This window comes from Cylas formicarius, unplaced genomic scaffold (assembly GCF_029955315.1).
Source record: "Cylas formicarius isolate icCylForm1 unplaced genomic scaffold, icCylForm1.1 PGA_scaffold_5__7_contigs__length_24384050, whole genome shotgun sequence".
NCBI lineage: Eukaryota > Metazoa > Arthropoda > Insecta > Coleoptera > Brentidae > Cylas > Cylas formicarius.
In genome coordinates this window covers 8,866,672-8,885,398 of record NW_026844341.1, presented here as the reverse complement: position 1 = coordinate 8,885,398, position 18,727 = coordinate 8,866,672, and the positions used below count along the sequence as shown (strand labels likewise).

General features: G+C 34.3%; 1 protein-coding gene across 1 annotated transcript in view; it reads right to left on the bottom strand.

Moving 5' to 3' along the window:
* LOC132701695 (hemicentin-1-like) overlaps nucleotides 1-13,773 on the bottom strand; it is a 579,646-nt gene extending 565,873 nt beyond the window's left edge. The window contains exon 1 of the mRNA XM_060669811.1: nucleotides 13,547-13,773. The gene's annotated coding sequence lies outside the window, so the exon portion shown is untranslated. The remainder of the gene's footprint in view (nucleotides 1-13,546) is intronic.
* Between the last annotated feature and the right edge of the window lie 4,954 nt (nucleotides 13,774-18,727).

The window sequence follows — 18,727 nt, the reverse complement described above, 5'->3', positions numbered from 1 at the left end:
CAGATAAACGGATGGACTTTTAATGGATTCGTAGGTGGTAGCTAAAAAGTATTTCAAGCAAAACTGACTGGAGCCCACTATGAAGACGTAATTGCTGATGGTTTTGAACACCACTTTCAGCATGGATAACGCCAGCTACCATCAAAGAAATACCCAGCCATAACAAATAATGATATCATTCATTGACTTACATTAAATAAGATACTGGACATAGGTGGTGGTGGTGGTATTTTCATTGTTATTTTTGGTTTCTTTAATATTCAAAATGGAATGAATTGGTTATTTCTAATTAAAAATTTTAATTACTCGTTTCAACTCTTGCCTACATCCATTCGGGCACGTAGAAAACCGGAACGTAAAACTCTGTTAAACGCGGTGACCACGAATGAAGCGGACAAAGGGGACGACTGTAAAAGTTAATTTCTAAAGTGCTCAGTAATAAAAAGCGGATGCAAGTCTTTGTGTCGGCTCGCTTATGTGTAAAAAAACTCGCCGTCACTGCACTAACTGTAACGATGTACTGTTTTTAACCCCACATTTATTCAAACCGGTTGAAAAATCCCCGCCTGCCATTGTCCGTTTACGGATTGTGTTTGGGTGTCCTTTTTCCGCATTCGTTCTTTCCGCAATAATTGTTATGTAGACGTAGACACTAATTTGTTAATTTTTAATCTCTATAGCGTGCTTGTTGGGCTTCGTCCGATAACTGTCCAATACCGTTTTAATTATCTGTACACCATGGACTACAAATCTAAACATTATTTTCTTGTTTCTCTTCAGTATTGCTTAAAAATTTCCAAATCAATTTGATATCCAATAGCTGAAGAAAGAAATAATTATAATAGTAATAATAATAATAATAATAATAATAATAGACTTTATTGGCCATTAAATACATTACAAGAATAACAAATGGCAAATCACATCTGTGAATGAAAATGAATGAACACAAAACCAAACACATTCTAATAACATTCATAGAGAGCAACATAATTATCAGATAGACAAACACCAAACATTGAAACAAAAATTATGTAAGAAAAAATAAGTAAATAAATAAATAAATAAATTCCCAGTTAGTATTATGGAGACACTCGTGACGCACCACGGATGTACTCATCTGCAGTATAGAATAAGTTCTCCAATAGAAATTGTTTTATTACCATACAAAATTTAGTGAATGGCAGATCCTAGACAACGGTTGGTAGAACATTGTAGTAATTAATGTACAATTTATTTAACTCGGATGTGCGCAGCGTAGAATCGCCCTGGACAATTAATTCAGATCCCCTGATGTAGTGATTGTGCCGATCACAGTGCTTAGGCATATCGTTCTTTAGCTCATGTATTCGAGTGACTTTATAGTAAATAAATAGTGGTAAGGTCAAAATATTAAGCTTTGAGAAGAGCGGGCGGCAGTGATCGCAAGGTTTTGCATTCGCAATCACACCTATCGCTCCTTTTTGCATAAAGAAAGCCTTGCGGGCATGCACGGAACCACCCCTCAAAACAAAAGCGTACGCTAAGTGAGAATGGAACAATTCGAAATAAGCATGTCTTGATATGACAGGAATGAGTGACTTGTTTAAGTATCTAATTAGAAACAATTGACTTGACAGTTCGTGGCAAAGGTTCAACGTGATTCTTCCAAGAAAGTGTACGATCGATCCAGACTCCAAGTACCTTAACCGGAGCATTGTTTAAATTGTGCACCTTACTACAAGAGAAAATAAGATTGTTTGTTTTATTTTCGTTTAACTGTAAGGAGTTCGACCCGAACCATCCACGCGCTTTAGTTTTATTGGCCACACTATCAATACTAAGTTCATATGGGTTCCTAGCTTGGGATAAAAGAATTGTATCATCCGCGTAGAACGTAGTTTTACATGGTATGTGGGAAGGCAAATCGTTGATGTAAACTATGAACAGCAGGGGCCCGAGCACCGAGCCCTGCGGCACTCCAAACGATACCGGCAAGCTAGAACTACTGAATCTTCCAATCACTTCGACACACACGACAAGTCTACCGCTAAGGTAAGAGCGCAATAATCTGTGAGGCATGCCCCTGATGCCATACCCCTCGAGCTTCTGCATCAGCACTCCATGATCCACACAATCAAAAGCCTTCGTGAGATCACAAAAGGTGGCATCCGCTATTTCACCAGCGTCAAAGCCTTCGACAATGCTCCCCACAAGACTTAGCAAAGCATGCGTGGTGGACCTTCCGCCCCTAAACCGGAACTGTTCTTTGCACAAGAGTTTGTGTTTTTCAAAATATTTCAGCAAACGATCTTTTAAGATTATTTCGACGATCTTACCCATTATAGGGATTATTGCGATAGGTCTATAATTTGAGGGGACGTTCGTATCTCCCTTCTTGTGTTGTGGCACAATACTGCTTATTTTTAACTGTCCTGGAAATATTCCAGTTTCAAACATCTGGTTAATTAGATGAGCTATAGGGTCAGCTAAAAAAGTTGCGGTATGTTTAAGAATTGTTGAATTTAGGTTGTAGACGTCTAAAGAATTAGAATTACTCAAATGTAGAATTGTGTTATAGACTAATTCACTGGAAACCGGATCCAGGAAAAACGACCTCGTGGGATTTGATTGCCTTCTTATATAGAGCATTGGATCATTTATTTTTTTTACTTCGGCAGTAATGCTCGATGCCACCTGAGAAAAATATAAGTTGAAATCATTGGGAGTAATACTACAATTGGTATAACCACGATTAAGGTTTTTCTCACTGTTAATAAGTTTCCAGCAGCTCCGACCAAGATTGTCAGCGTTGTTTACAAACTGACCATAAGCTGCAGCTTTTGTCGACTGAACTTCTTTTTTATAGCGTTTATTTAAATTTCTATCCTCCTGCCAATGATCCGGATTGCCAGACGCTTTGGCCATGACCTTTACATGTAAGAGCTTATCATGCAGGCAACTTAGATCGCTGTTGTACCAGTGATTAGTCTCGAACTTGTAGACTTAACTTGTTTCGTTTTAATAATCTGGTGATAATTGACATTGCTTGTTAGAAAATTTAACAGATATTCTACCGTATCAGATGGGCTTGCTGTCATGGAATAGTAATTATCCCAAACTCTTACCTCAAGAGTCTGAGAAAACTGCTTGAGACCCTCCGCTGACACGGTTTTAATTGAAAATCTATCTTCTTTCAACCTAAAATCAGTTTTCACATTAATGAAATCACCTTCATGATCGGAAAAACCAGGCTCAACGTTACCAGCGCTGTAAAAGGTGTCACAAAAATTTACCATACTGTTGTCAATGCAATTTGCTCAATGGTAAGTAATTCTAGTGTTTTCTGAAAGGGTTCCATGCATTCCAAAAGAGGATAATATGTTCAGTAATAATAATAATAAGAATAATAATAATAATAATAATAATAATAATAATAATATGTCTTTATTTCTGTATATCTATACTATATACAAATAGCCGTTTTCTTTTACAAAATGAATGTATATATATACATACACAAAAATGGGCGAAATCCAGATATGGATAACATCAGTATGTTAGCCACCCTGATCTATTTAAATAATAAATAAATAATTGTTTATTGACCACTTATAAATACAAAAACGTATTATTGAAGTCAGGAAGAGTACAAACAAGATAAATATATTACATATAAACAGCTAAACCAGTGTAACCAGAAAGTAAAACACTCTAAGAATAATTAATTTATAAAATAACTTAAAATAACTTAGATATACTGTGCCCGATGAGTAACAAATTCGTTTATGGAATAGAAACAATGCTTTCCAAAAAACGTTTTTGATAATTGTTTGAATTTTTTAATGGAAAACCGTTTTTCGTTTGGACTCAAAAAGAGTGTTTGCAAAAATATTATACAAATCTAGATTAAGTTTATTTTTTTGTGTAGCACACAACCTCGATCTTAATGTTATGATATTGTCAGCTGTTCGCATCATGTAGCTGTAATATCCAGCATGAATCGGAAAAACAGACAAATTTGAGTGGAGTTCACCTAAAGTTTGGAGAATAAACATACATAGTAACGTAAGTATTTTCAATTCATTGAATATTGGGCGGCAGTGGCTGGACGGCGGAACACCCCCAAGAACCCGAACCGCAGACTTCTGCAATCTAAAGGCTCTCTCGGCCTCCGTCGCGTTCCCGCACAACAGTAGTCCATACGATAAGACACTATGAAACAGTGCAAAATAAACTATACGGAGAGTGCTTTGCGAGATGGAACCTCGCAGTTGTCTCAGAACAAAAACCTGAGAGGACAATTTACCGCACAGGTAGTCTATATGAGGCAACCAGGTTAAAAACGCATCTAAGTAAACAACAAGGAGTTTGACCGGTTCAGATTTTTTACTTCTTCTATTGGTATTGAAAATTAGAGTCTTTGTTTTATCGGAATTTAATTTAAGTTTATTTGCAGAGAACCACTGCTCAATCATGGAGAGTGTAGTGACAGCCTTTTTATATAAATTAGTTATACCTTTCTCCGATTCAATCAATGATGTGTCATCCTCATAGAGTATACTGCAAGCAGCTTTTGTTGCAAATACTACATCATTCATGTATATTATAAATAAAAGTGGACCAAGGATGGAACCCTGAGGCACTCCATTAGTAATGTCCAATAGAGTGGATTTCCCATCATTCTAGACAACATATTGCTTTCTTCCGGTCAAATAAGATTTTAAAAAGGCAAGGGTATTTTCACGAATTCCGTAGTACTCAAGTTTAGAGAGAAGTATCGTTACCGAAGTCGACTGGCCCTCCCCAAACCCATCAACCACATGCTCAATCATTGTGTATAAGGTACGGATGGTGGACCTACCTGACCGAAAACCAAATTAGGAATCTGTTAATAATTTCCTTCCCTCAAAGTAAGCGATAAGTTTATCTTTTACTATGGACTCAAAAATGATAGGAACGATTGCTATTGGTCTGAAAGATATTAGTAACCCATTTTTTATGGAGTGGAAAGGACTTAGGGCACCTCTAAATCTAATATTTAAATTATGACCATGAGATCTGAACACAATCGTTCTGTACAGCTATTGAGGACTTTTGTAGTATAGAACTTTGTGATAAAAACAGGCTTCATGTAGTTTTCTTCTGCTCTCCATATTCAACCATTTAGTCTATACTAGTTTATGTGATATTCTCTCTCGGTGTCTAATACCGTATATTAGTCGCAAACATGAATTCTGCACTTTTGCAAAGCTGTTAAACAGTTTCTATATAAAATATCACCGTGATTGAAGACAGAAAACACAAGAGACTCGGACAATGTAATTTTTATTTTTCTTGAGAGATAGTGACGAATACCATAGAGCAGTTTAAGCTTTGCATATGCTCTGCGGTCGCTGTCAGAAACATGGCTCTCAAATCTCAAGTCAGAATTTATAGGTAGAGTAGTGTCCCCAATGTAACTTGAGCCTCCAAACCATCCAGATCATTTTTTCTGCCAAAAAGCATAATACAACATTTCTTAGGATTTAAGAATAGTGAGTGTTTCAGTGAAAAAGTAATTTATTTCGATCTCGGCACATGAGTTGACAGCCCAGACGAACGCTTGACCTATAACAGGAAAAGTATACTTGAGTATCGTCTGCATAGTATTATGCTAGGCAGTTTTAAAGGGCCGTAGCCTGATTTGACGCATATATTGCGTACAACAACGGGCTCAGTATTCATCCCTGCGGAACGCCACTGACAACAGGCACCTCCGTGGAAATGTTATTTTCAATGCAGACTCTCTTCTGCGTACGATCAGCCAAAAATGATTTCAAAAGTAATACCGCTTGCTCGCCAAGACCAAAATAATGAAGAGTTGTGAGCAGAATTTGATGGTTTAATGGATCCAATGCTTTGGTATAGTCTAGGAGTTCCAGAAGGGTAATTTTTCCGTCATCTGCGGCTCTTAAAATGCCATCGCTTACATTGGCTAGCGTAGCAGAACATCCATGGTTTTTCCTAAAACCCGACTGGGTTTCAGGCAAGATTTTATATTGTCCCAAATAAACAGAAAGATTTTTGACATTCATGGTAGTACACTAATTGGCCTCAAATCTTTTAACTCAAGCGGGTTTTTAACCTTTGGCGCGGGGTCACAAGGGCTTTCTTCCAAGTCTCCGGGTATACTGATTTTGTAATGCAAAAGTTAACATGTGCAATATATGGCAAAATAAAAGGACAACAAATTTGTATTATATAATTACTTAGCTCGTCAACACTCTTAGCGTTGGATTCAATTGGATTCGATCGTTTTAAAATGTAGGCTCTCCGTGTAATGTAATTTTCTGCTGCTTTTATAAAAATCTAGTCATTCTTGCGAACCAACTGCATTAGGTACTGAAGCTCTAAAAAAAATTTTTATCGAGTCTGGATTCCTTAAATATTGAGGTAATTCTATTTGTGTTTTCTGCCCAATGTTAGAGGAGGTCTGTAATCTATTCTCAAAAAAACAGTTAATTTTATCCCGACTTTTTCTATACCTGGAAAGCGCATTATCTCTTAACTTTATTAAACGTTTGAAATTTTCGGTGATGCTAGAATAATTTGACCTGATAAATCTTGCAGTCTTTTAAATTAAATTTAATTTCAATTAAATTTTTATCCACACCTGTTATATCTACCACTGGGGTTCTTTTTGAAAAAAAATCTTGCCAGTCCCCAGCTGAAGTGGAAATCTTACAGCCCATATACATATATAAGAAAACGTAAAATAACGTCATATTAAAACGGAAATTTGACGTCATTCTTTGTTATTCTATGACGTCCTTAAGACGTCCCTAAATATATGTATTGAAAAATTTATTGAATATGTAAATTTTTATATCAATATATATATATATATATATATATATATATATATATATATATATATATATATATATATATATATATATATATATATATATATATATATACATATATATATATATATATATATATATATATATATATATATATATATATATACATATATATATATATACATATATATATATATATATATATATATATATATATATATATATATATATATATATATATATATATATATATATAAAGATGCCAAGTGAGATTTTGGCGAAACGTCTGCAGGATTCCAGTCGGATGCAGGATTTGCAGGATTCCAGTCGGATGCAGGGTTCCAGTCGGAGTTCAACGAGCGAACGGATGATATCCCGGAGTATAGTGTCATCACATTTTTCCATCCGTGAATCAATACGTGAGAATATATATATATATATATATATATATATATATATATATATATATATATATATATATATATATATATATATATATATATATATATATATATATATATATATATATATATATATATATATATATATATATATAAACATTTTAGACATATTAAAAGGCCTGTGGAGGTCTACGTAAATTGCTCAAATGAGTTTAATACTGGAAACGTGCAACGACCGCTCTCATCTTGCAAAGGAAGTATAACACATTTACATTGTAATTTGTGAGCATCCCAAGAACAAAATTGTTTAGATGAATCATAAAAATCAAATGAATTTGATGGATAGGTAAAAAGATTCTGTAATTCAAAAAACGATTTATCCACAATAAAAATAGAGCAATAATTTTATTGTCAATCATTCCATAACAGTCTGCTTGAGAAAAGTTAATTGTCGTTACAGTGAAAAAACAGTTTTTTATACTGTTTCATATTATGATAATCATTGACGTTCAGCAGTATATCTGTTACCATGTTCTAATAATCGTCTACATATTTGTTGCAAGAGAGATTTTGATGATTTAACCAGTAACTTTAATTGGCCTAGAAGATGAATGTTGTATATTAGAAACTGTGGCCCATATAAATAGTGACAATGTTTTACAAAAAAAAATGGCTACATGAACAGAAGATATAAGTATTATGAAAGCATAACTCAGAAGTAGAAAATTCCCCATATTTCCTTATTTTGCTCTTTAACGTAATTGAGGGATATTAGAAGACTGATTTATAGACCTATAATTGTAAAATATATGCTAATTCAGTAGGTATTATTGTCATCTGAAGGTTTTATTTAATTGTTTATTGCTCCTTGCTTAAACGGAGATACATGATTTGTAATGTACTGAAAAGATGAAGTTGATGCAGTTAACCCTGCTAAACCATATGGCGAATCCTGTTCTACATCCCGACCTGATATATAAAAAAAATAGTTTACTTCAACAATAAGAAATGTTTTATATTTTCATACCAGCCTGAAAACGAGAGATATTTTTTATTAATATATCTCGAAGGAATAACAGGAAGGCTTGCCAATGAAGTGTTATCATCTGCAGTATCACTTCCACTATCATATAGTCTCTTTGGAAACAAACCAAATCAAGGTTAGATGTGACTTCTGCCCGCTTGAGTTTTTTTTGTGCCCTTTATAAATCATCTACAAATAATTCGATTCTGTAATCTTTAAAACTAAAAAAAATTCTAAGCGTTCATTACATACGGGCCAGGAATCTTCCTTTGTAGATGCTCCCTCTTCTAACAGTTTTTCAAATTTGTCCTATGTTTTGGTGGGTGGCCAAAAACATTTAGATTTTCTGGAAGTTAACTAAGTTAACCAAGTGTGACTATAGGTAAGCCGCCACCTTCATCGTCTTTCTCAAACTCGACTCACATGAAAGCTATTTCTACATAATTAATAAAGAATGTGCTTACTAAATTAACCTTGCTGTTTTTGCTACAACCAACAAATATGGATACCGCAAAATGCTCACATTTGTACGGAACCCACATTTCGGAAAACACAATTCGAAAATGTAAGTACCGGTAATATGGCGATCACCGCGTGCTTTTGTCTGCTGTTTCCGTTAAACCGTTGGATGACGCAAGGCGCAAGCGCGGCACATGACGGATAATTCTAATTTGATTTGGAACCAAAAATAAAAAAGAAATAAACAACTCGTCACGTACATACAAAATATTACATCGTTAATTTTAAAATCGATGAATAACAATTATAAACAATGTGACAATATAGCAATAAATATTCGAGATGTTAATTTATATATACTATATTATACATTTAGGATCATAGTCGTACGTTACATATAGGTAATACTAATGACGCCTACAGAACGTATAATAATGCACGTTTTGACGACGTCGATAATAGGTCTTCGACGTCAATGAGGAATAATTCCCAATTATCGACGACTATACGACGTGATCTGGGTATTGCTATTATTAGTATTTCCAAAATATTTGACACATCTAGAGCTTTTCTTTGAATTTTCTACTTTCTTTGGGTTTAATTCAACTCTAGAAGTTTCGTCTTTTAGCTGACATAATTTCATTGTTGATTTGCAACTGATGTGCAAAGAACGAATTGCAGTGTAAAACGGTTCCCATAATCGAGAGACGTGACAATTTGACATTTTTCTGACAATTAATGTGAATTCTTGTTTTTATTATTTGCAGTTGCAAACGATACTCCTTTTATTTGGGCTGCAGCAACAAGTCTTTTAAGCAACCCAAATAGGTGCATGAAAAGCGGTTGCTGCAATATTAATTAAACTATTAATTTAACTAGACGCAAAGGTTTTGTCAGAGTTACACACACGGATTCGGACAAAAGGTGCCGCGTATATTTCCTACGAGTTCATACGAGCCGAGCGTTTCAAATTAAATAATGCCGGCGAGATGTTTCGGTCAGTGCGAATTGGTCCACATTCGGCTTTCGCTTGTATTCCTAACCATGTAAATTATGTATAAACGAAGTGTATATGTATAGAACTCGTTAAGCATTTGCTTAATTAGTTAAGCGTGTTTGCGTCTGAATAAATCTTCTGAATTCCTAATGCGACGTTTATTTACAAAATAAATCTTGATGACGTTTCGAAAATCATCCTGTTGACTTCTTCAGAGCTTAAGTGAAACTGGACATCAGGAGGGACATCAGGGGCATCAACATATTGATGAAAGGTAAAGACCTGGTTCGCGGTTGTTTGCTTACAGATTTCAATGGATTTTTGTTTTAGTGTTATCGAATAAGATTTGACGTCCGGTTTCAGGATTGTGTTCGGCAATTGCTGATGAGTTTATTTGTCATATAACGTTCTTTGAGCCTAGTTAATATTGTGGTATCTCAAACGGAATTTTCTATTTGACGGATCGAAGATGTTAAGAGATTTTTGGACAAGTGGTAAATCTGGTTTTGACATTATGATACTTGAATATGAGAAAGGGCAACAATATTGCCTTTGGAAGCTTGTGATGAAGTGTATTTTCCAATGAAACGCTTAGTATCTAGTGGGGAAATTAATAGAGAGGATTCGGTGACTCGGGTTGAGACAGCTTTACGGCTCTGTAAAGAAGAGGGTTGATAACCGATGATTTTTGGGCTGGAAGGAGATGTGACAATGCATTAAGGTACTTGTCTGTGTTGGTAGATTTTTTGTAATGTTAGGTCTCATTTTCTATTGTTAAGAATATCTAAGAATGTTTTTAATTCGGTGATAAGACGTATGATTCTTGAGTGACGCAGGAGGAATCCAAAAGATTTGTAAATAGCATTATAGTGGCCCATGGAAGTTCCTTTGAAAAAATAGTTGGTATTTTGTCTACCAGATCGTACCAAAATTTATGAAGATGTTGAGGTGCTGCGCAGAGGATTACAAACTTTACAAAAGAAAAGGTTTGATATCAAAATATTGTAGGAGCACTTTCAAAGAAAGTATTGATATTTGTTATTTTATTATAAGACAAGTGCCACAAAGTTTAATTTCTTCGGGAGAGAAAAACTAAGAAAGTTCACCAAAGTACTAAAATAAAAGCAGTATTTTATAATTTATAAATTCCTTCTAATCGAAAATGTGGCACTGCTATGTTGCGATTTTTTGAACTATAGGAAATAGTATATTATGCAAGACGTGCTGACTAACGAGTTTACTTGACACGAGTGACTTAAAAAGTTTACCGAACGTGTTGCATACTATATTTTTTCTACGACCGTTAGTTTTTGGATACATTTTCGCAAAACAACAGGAAGACATTTACTGACATGACCGTCAGAATTGACAAACGTCAAAATTCAAGGCGTGGGAAATATCTCCGAAAACATCCGATTGCTCCCAAACTCGTGCGGTAAAATCCCGGAAATGTGCGAAGTGGCTCGGATCCGTGGGAAACGAAAATGACGCTTCCCGCACGCTAGATCGGTGTGTAATTAGGCATTTTACAGGCGGGAGTAGAAAAATATCTATATGTGAGAGTGTATCGCTCTAAACTTTAATCTGAAAAATATATACAGCGAATGGAATTAAAAATGAAAAATATGTCAAAAATGACAAACATGATGACGAATTAAGATAGGTAAGCGACTCTCGGTCTATCGGAAAGTAATAACCGCAGAAGTTTCGGGTAACTTTGTTTTTAACAAAACGTTCTAAGGGAAACCGCTGGAAATTACTTCAAATATGCGAAACGACCGATAGCGGGCGTAACAACTAACACATAGAATTTGATTGGTGAAGATAAATCATTGATATTGTTTTTGAAATGGTGGCATATTTTGCAAAAAATGGAATGAAGTATTAACCTCTACATAAGTCACGATAGAGAACTGAATTCTTCATATTTGAGATAAGAAATGAACTTGCATTTTAATTGTTTTTTTGTTACATCCTGTATATTTCATTTTGAAATCACCTAAGGATTTCATTTTTAATGGTGGAGCATCTTATGTGTACCAATCTGCGATAACACTCAGTAAATTAATAATCGTTTCTTTTGAGTACTAGCTAAACGCAAAAACTTTTAATTATAACCAACAAAATTAAAATCCAGCTCACTGTGCGCTGTTGGGACGTTTCTCATACAAGTTTAATCTCTAGCAGTGTTCTTATTTATTGAAACTGATGGATTAACGTAGCATTTTGGAAAAACAGCAAGATCATCATTAGGATAAAAATACGGGAAGCTCGTAACAGACGGACGCGACAGCAATGCTGAAAATAATCTGGAAATTATGAACTCCTTGACTCGGAAGTCACATACGCAATAAATACCGGTAATATCATATGTTGAAACATTGATTTAATTTAAAAAACGCTTAACATGAAAAGGTGAAAAAATTTAAAAATCTCTCTATTTAAATATGACCCAATTAATCAAAGCATCGACGTTTAAAGCGACAAGATAGCAGAAAGCTATCTGAGATAGTTCGTAGCGTGCAATCCATTACTCTGTCAAATTGTTAAAAATAAAAGATTTCTAACGTTTCAAAATCTTTTCGCCTTGGCCACAAGTGTGCAGAACTCTTATGCTGCGATGAAAACCAGTGACTTTATGTAAAGTCAAGTCAGAGCAATTGTACAGTTATGTCATAGCATGATACGTTTATCTACCTCATTACAGGATGTCGTAAATTGACACAGAAATTGCCAAGTTTAATGAAAGTCCAGCTATTGATGAAGCAACGCTTGCCAGAAAAACTGCAGAGGTGGTTCACAAATATTTTTCTTTGACTAAGAAATTGTTTTAAAATATAATCTTTTAAGAATGGACAAGCTAGCATTGGAAAATGGCCATCGCCTTATCATTTCCAATTTAATGCAATAGAGATCGTTGGCTCAGATGTTAAACTGTATTGTGATGTCAAAATAGATTCCATCAATCCCGTAACATCTGATGCTGCACTGCGTTTATGGACTGAATTATAACAACAACACTTTGTTTCAGGTTTCATCCAAAAAATGGAAGAACTATTGTGGGTATACAGACTGCTTGAGAAGTGAGGTCTCGGAAAAGGAAAAGTTGATCGATGCATCTATCCAGTTGTTATCGGAGGAAGATATTTTCTCCGATAATGATTGGTTTTTGTTTCCCTTTTTTGCTCTTTGCGTTATGGGTTTTCTTTGTTTTTGTTGTGGAAGCATTGGGAGTTTTGCAAAAATATACCTATCTAATTTATATTGTTTTCATCCATACATTTAATGAGTTTTATTTTGTCCATTCGTATAAATACGCCACTGAACCAAGTTGCCATAATCTTATTATAACATAATAATAATATGTACCTAAGTACATGGATTTTTTTGCGAATGATCTTGTTTCTAGTAGGTTCTACTGTTTGAATTATGAGTTAATGAATTAATTAAAATCGAAATACATCTAAAAATAATAGCAATATAGCTAAGACATACTGATCATTTTTGATAACGTCACTATACGTACCGTAACTGCGTAACTTCTCTGACTGGAGAATAGTAAAAGTTGACATTTATGACAAGTATTTCAAAAATTGACTTTAGTGTTCTTTGATCCTTGGCTGACTGCTGAACATTCTGCATTCTTTAGCTCGTATTTTCAAAAGCTCTACAATAAGGTTAATAAGGAATTGATTACCACCCTTTTATATTTATTGACGTCGAAGACCAATAAATTGTGAAAATCTGGTCATTGTTGATTTTACTTTAAACATTAGATATTATAATGAAAAATTATGAAATTGCGAAAATTATGGTGATAATAAATTTAAATCGTTACCGGAAAAGTCTAGAGTGCGATCGGCACTAACGTATCCATGGGGTCGCACGGCACTGGAACAAATCCAAAATGGGGTGACACAAAATTCACAAAAACACCGACACCGCACAGAAAAACGGGTCGCTTCGGGGAGTCGCGTCGCCAAAAACCGTCAAAAATTGATAATCGTATTCGCGTAAGTAGAACGTAACGCGAAATTTCGCGGCGGAAAGTGCGACGTGCCGAGGGTGGAAATTCAAACGACACTGCGTCAGGGGTGGCTGTATCTGGGAAAGCTACCCCCACCGTCCGGTTCGAGACCGCAGGAGATGGTATAGCGCGCCAAGAGAATCAGGGGAAGTTTTATATAATACCCGAAGGTGGTGGATTGATTAGGTGTTTGTTTTGGTAACGTTAGGATTATTTATTATTGTTTTGAATAGAGCAATTTTTAAATCCAAATCCAAAATATTTTCTTTGCAACGCCTTAGCTCCTTCATTGTTTACGCATATGTGGCATATGGAAATTGTCTCTCTTGGCGAACTAAAAGGTCAATACAAAAATACATGCATAAGAAGAGTGACCCAACTAAAAAAATTGTATTTTTGAGTTATAGCCATGAAGCGGTTCCAAAACTATAGTAGTTTTCTAAAAAAAAAAACGACAGAATTTATTGATCAAAATTTTCCACGAGATGGCGCGCTGTCATTATGAAATTGAGTTGGAGTGTGCGAACCGTCACTATTCCTAGTAAATTTGGAACAAGATGTGTCTGTCTTGGCAAACTAAAAGGTAAATACAAAAATACATACATAACAAGAGTGACGCAACTAAAAAAAATGTATTTTTGAGTTACATCCACGAAACTGTTCCGTAGTAGCTTTCTAGAAAAAAAATTACAGAATTTATTTATCAAAATTTACCAGGAGATGGCGTGCTATCATTATGAAATTAAATTGGAGTATGCAAACCGTCTGGTACGGAAACGTCACATTTTGAGATCGATTACAGAGGAGATGACATAAAGTTTTGCTTCTAAAGTGGTGTATTTTGTGTTGTGACTATTTAATTCATAAACGTAGGTCAATATAAAGTACTTAATTTGTATTAATATGACTATCCTAGAGATACAAATTTGAGCACTTTTTTAAAGTCGGTTATTTATAATTAATTTAAGTATTAAATAGCTATTTTCATTTTTCTTAGTGATATGTTTGGCAAACTTCAACGTCGATTTAGGTTTGGGTCTCCTTTTTCTCCGTTTGTTCGCCTTGGGGCATACTCACGCTCAGTAATGTTACAAGCAGTTACAAATTGGGCTTTCGTGGCAATATACTCATCACAACATTCTTTTTTTTTTGGCTTATTTGCTGTGTCCTTATTGTTAAAATTTTATTTGTGTTGAATTCATGAAATTATATTACCTTTTGTTGATAAATACTTTGAAATTGGATTATTATTATTAATATTATTATTATTATTATTATTATTATTATTATTATTATTATTATTATTATTATTATTATCAAATACAAAACAGTCATTGTCAAATCCTCTCTCAATGCAGCTGCGAATGTCCCTAATTATATGTGGTGTTTCAGGCTTGATGGTAAAGTTCATCAGCGATATACAGTTTTTACAACCTTTTATAGTTTTGACTTTGGAATGAATTTAAGATCCGCCTGTTGTAAAGCGGAAGGGACCATTCTTTGCAGCACGTGTACCATAAACCAGGCCCGTATTTAAGATGATTGATTAAAATGTTATATTAATTCATACTGGTGTGATTCTCATAACTCTTCCTAAAAGAATTTCTACGTAAAGTAACTCGATTTCAAGTTGAATATACCATTAGATAGGTTAATCTCCAATTTTAGGCGTTAACATAATGACTTTAAAATATTTTCTTATTAAAGCAATACAAAATCTTACGTAGATGAATGATTCGTAATGGATATTTCCCAGTGTGCTATTGATTGATTTGTGGGGGTTCGTGAAATCAGAATATGCTGCCAAGTTTCATGAAACAGTATTTTCCTCAACGTCGAAGTTTTGCAGTTATATCTATTCCGTCTTCTGTTCCTAATTATTAATTGTCAACTTACTGTTATTCAATTATTTTTCAAAAATCTGTGTGTAATTAAATTTACTACTCCGTCCTTTACATTTATAATAACCAATTTAAAGTGAGAATGGATTTTTCGCTGTATGAACTAATAATAATCGAGGAATCCGACCGATGAAACTGTATACAAATCCGTCAGCTTTCAGCTTTTGTATGCACGAAGTACCGAAGTACGGTTCTGGAACGTCATTGTCAAATTACGAATCTATTTATTGAGGGCTACACAGAGAAACCCAAGCGGTATGCCTGCGGTTAGACCTTTAAAAAATTTACCAAAAATGGTATATCGTTCGGCGAACTATACCTATTATTTCGTTAGTGTAAATGTTTTTTGTAAAACGATTTGCAAAACTTTTCTTAATTCTGGTTCATGTGTTGTAAATCCGGATTGGTTTCTTAAAATTTTCTGCACGTAGTGTCTATAACGTGGTTGCATTGTCAATACATAATAAATAAACTCATTAAAACAGAATTAGAATACTGGTTTCCTACCCTTTTGCATATATGAAATAAAACTTCTCTCAAAATCTAACAATAGAGAATACATAGAAAGTGTGATACGGTTATAGTTTGGCATTGAGAACACGAAAACCCTTCTTTATCGATGTCCTATTTAAATTCTTCCAAAATTTATCCAGAGGAGTCTAACGGCATTTGTACTATTTTTTTAAGGGAAACAGTACATTAGATCTGAAAATTTCCTTAGGTCCATAAGGGACGATGCTCTATCGATCAAATGGCACTTTTTTTCTAAAAAAATTGTTTATTTATTTAACCGTTTCATTTCTGGTGGACATGTAACCAGATAACATTTTTTGGTCTAAAAGATTGATATTTTTCCAGAACATATTTCGTAGTTTTGGTTAGGTAGTAGCTTTAAAAATTCAATACTTAATTTGTGAATGTGAAAATTTTTATGGATACCTTTCCAACCTGAACATTTGTCGATACCAATACCAATAGGGGGGGGGGGATTTATTTTCAACAACTCATATTAACAATCTCTTTCCATGGTAAAACTAGAGCAACCACCAGCAGATCTTTAATTTGCAGTGGTGGTCAAGACAAGATGACAAATTAAAGGGAGGTACAGTAACATATAGTCAACAATCAAAATGCAGCTGATATAAATTTTGTTTCGAATTGGCAGTTAGTAAAATTTGTGATCTTGTGATTTAACACCAGTGGACTACTTTTTGTGGGGCAATGTAAAATCATTGGTCTATGCGGATAAGCCACAAACGCTTGACCATTTGGAAGACAACATTCGCCTTGTTATTGCCGATAAACGGTCACAAATGTTGGAAAAAGTCATCGAAAATTGAACGTCGCCGCATAGGTCATATGCCAGAAATCATATTTAAAATGTAATGCCACAAGAGTATCTTTCGGATAAATAAAATTCATGTCAATCGAATAATCCATCGTTGTTTTATTGCAACTTAAAGTTCTATACATCGAAAAAAAAACACCCCTTATTTCTGCTTGAATTTTTAACAGATAACAATTGCTGTTAAAAATTTTTAACTGGCAACTTTTTCGAGCAACATGTGCTTGCTTATTTTGATGGAATTTTGTTTTTAAATGTTTTTAAATTTAAATACAATAAACAATACTTTATAGCGTTAGTGTTAAATGGCTAGAATCGAGAGAAATGAAGTTTCTTTGAAGCACTGAAGAAAATATTCATATTGAAATACAGCTTTTTCAATACCTACAATTTAAAGAAATTGCCCATTGGCACTTATAATTATATATTTGGGAGTGCTTGTTGAATATTATTTCTACTTACATGTTTCCTGTGTGATACCTAATATCTCAAAGTTATATTTAGACTTAAGTTTATGAAAACTAACTTTGCGCCGATTCACACCCACAAATTCGGAAAAAGTAGCTTACATGAAAAAATATATGTAGAAATTGCGTAAAAATGCCCCATCCAAACATTCACCATCTGTTGTTTGTCGAAAATCAGACTTTGCAATGGTTAAAAACGAAATTTTAAATCTCGCGCACACGCACGTTGAATGTTTTTTGCACAGTTACACCTCTCCCCCTCGTTACAGATCGAAATTTGGTTGGGTACTTGCATAAACTCAGGAGAGTTCAGATTTTAGATACGTCGCCCCTTTCAGGCCAAAACAGTTCAAAGGTATTTTTTTTTCACATCCTGAAAGTCAATCATAAAATTTACCATTTTGGCATTTCCGTGAAGCTTGAGGACGAATTATTATTACTCGTGAAACAGTAAATTAGATGTGCACTGCCATTAAACTGTTTAGTATCTAACATTTTAATCGATACCGAACGGGGTTTGAGTAAATCGCGTGCCTTTCGAAGGCCCTATTGCCTGTGATTCGCGGTATTACGGACATGTATGAATTTGAAATACAATTATTCACGATCGCAATGCTAAATCGATAATTGCGTATAACTGCCGAATGTGATTTAATCTAAAATCCGCTGAAACGTTATTTAATCAAAGCTACAAAGTTAACGCCGCATCACAGAAATAGGATTTCTCGCAAGAGGCGGCCCACATTATTATGACTAATTTTGCGTGCCTTAAAAACGAAAACGAAATATAGCATACCAGCAAAGAAAAGATTTGTTATCAGAGCAAAACTAATCTGGTTAGAAAAGCTTGTTTAAAATAAACTTTTTTGTGCCTATGTGACCATTCTTTCATATTATATTTAGTGAAATAAGGCAAATAATTGTTGATAATGTTACTAAAATTATTTTTTTGTGTGTCTGCTTGTCTGTTAATAATGCACAGTTACTTTAACAGATTTTTTTTTCAGAATTTATTTCATTTTTGTTATCCTTAGACAATTTAGATAAACAGAAAATTTAGCTTCCTACGATGGTCCTGGATCGTCTACCAATTCAATCAGGAAGAAATTGGCTATACGCAAACAACATAAATAACTAAATTTCGGCGTACCTACAGGCAATATACACAACTTCCTATGTAAACAAATTACGGAACTATGGCGAGAGGCGTGGAAGATTTTACGAACAGCTTTACGCCGAGGCTTTCGAGAGATACGATAATACGGGGTGGTCTATAGGA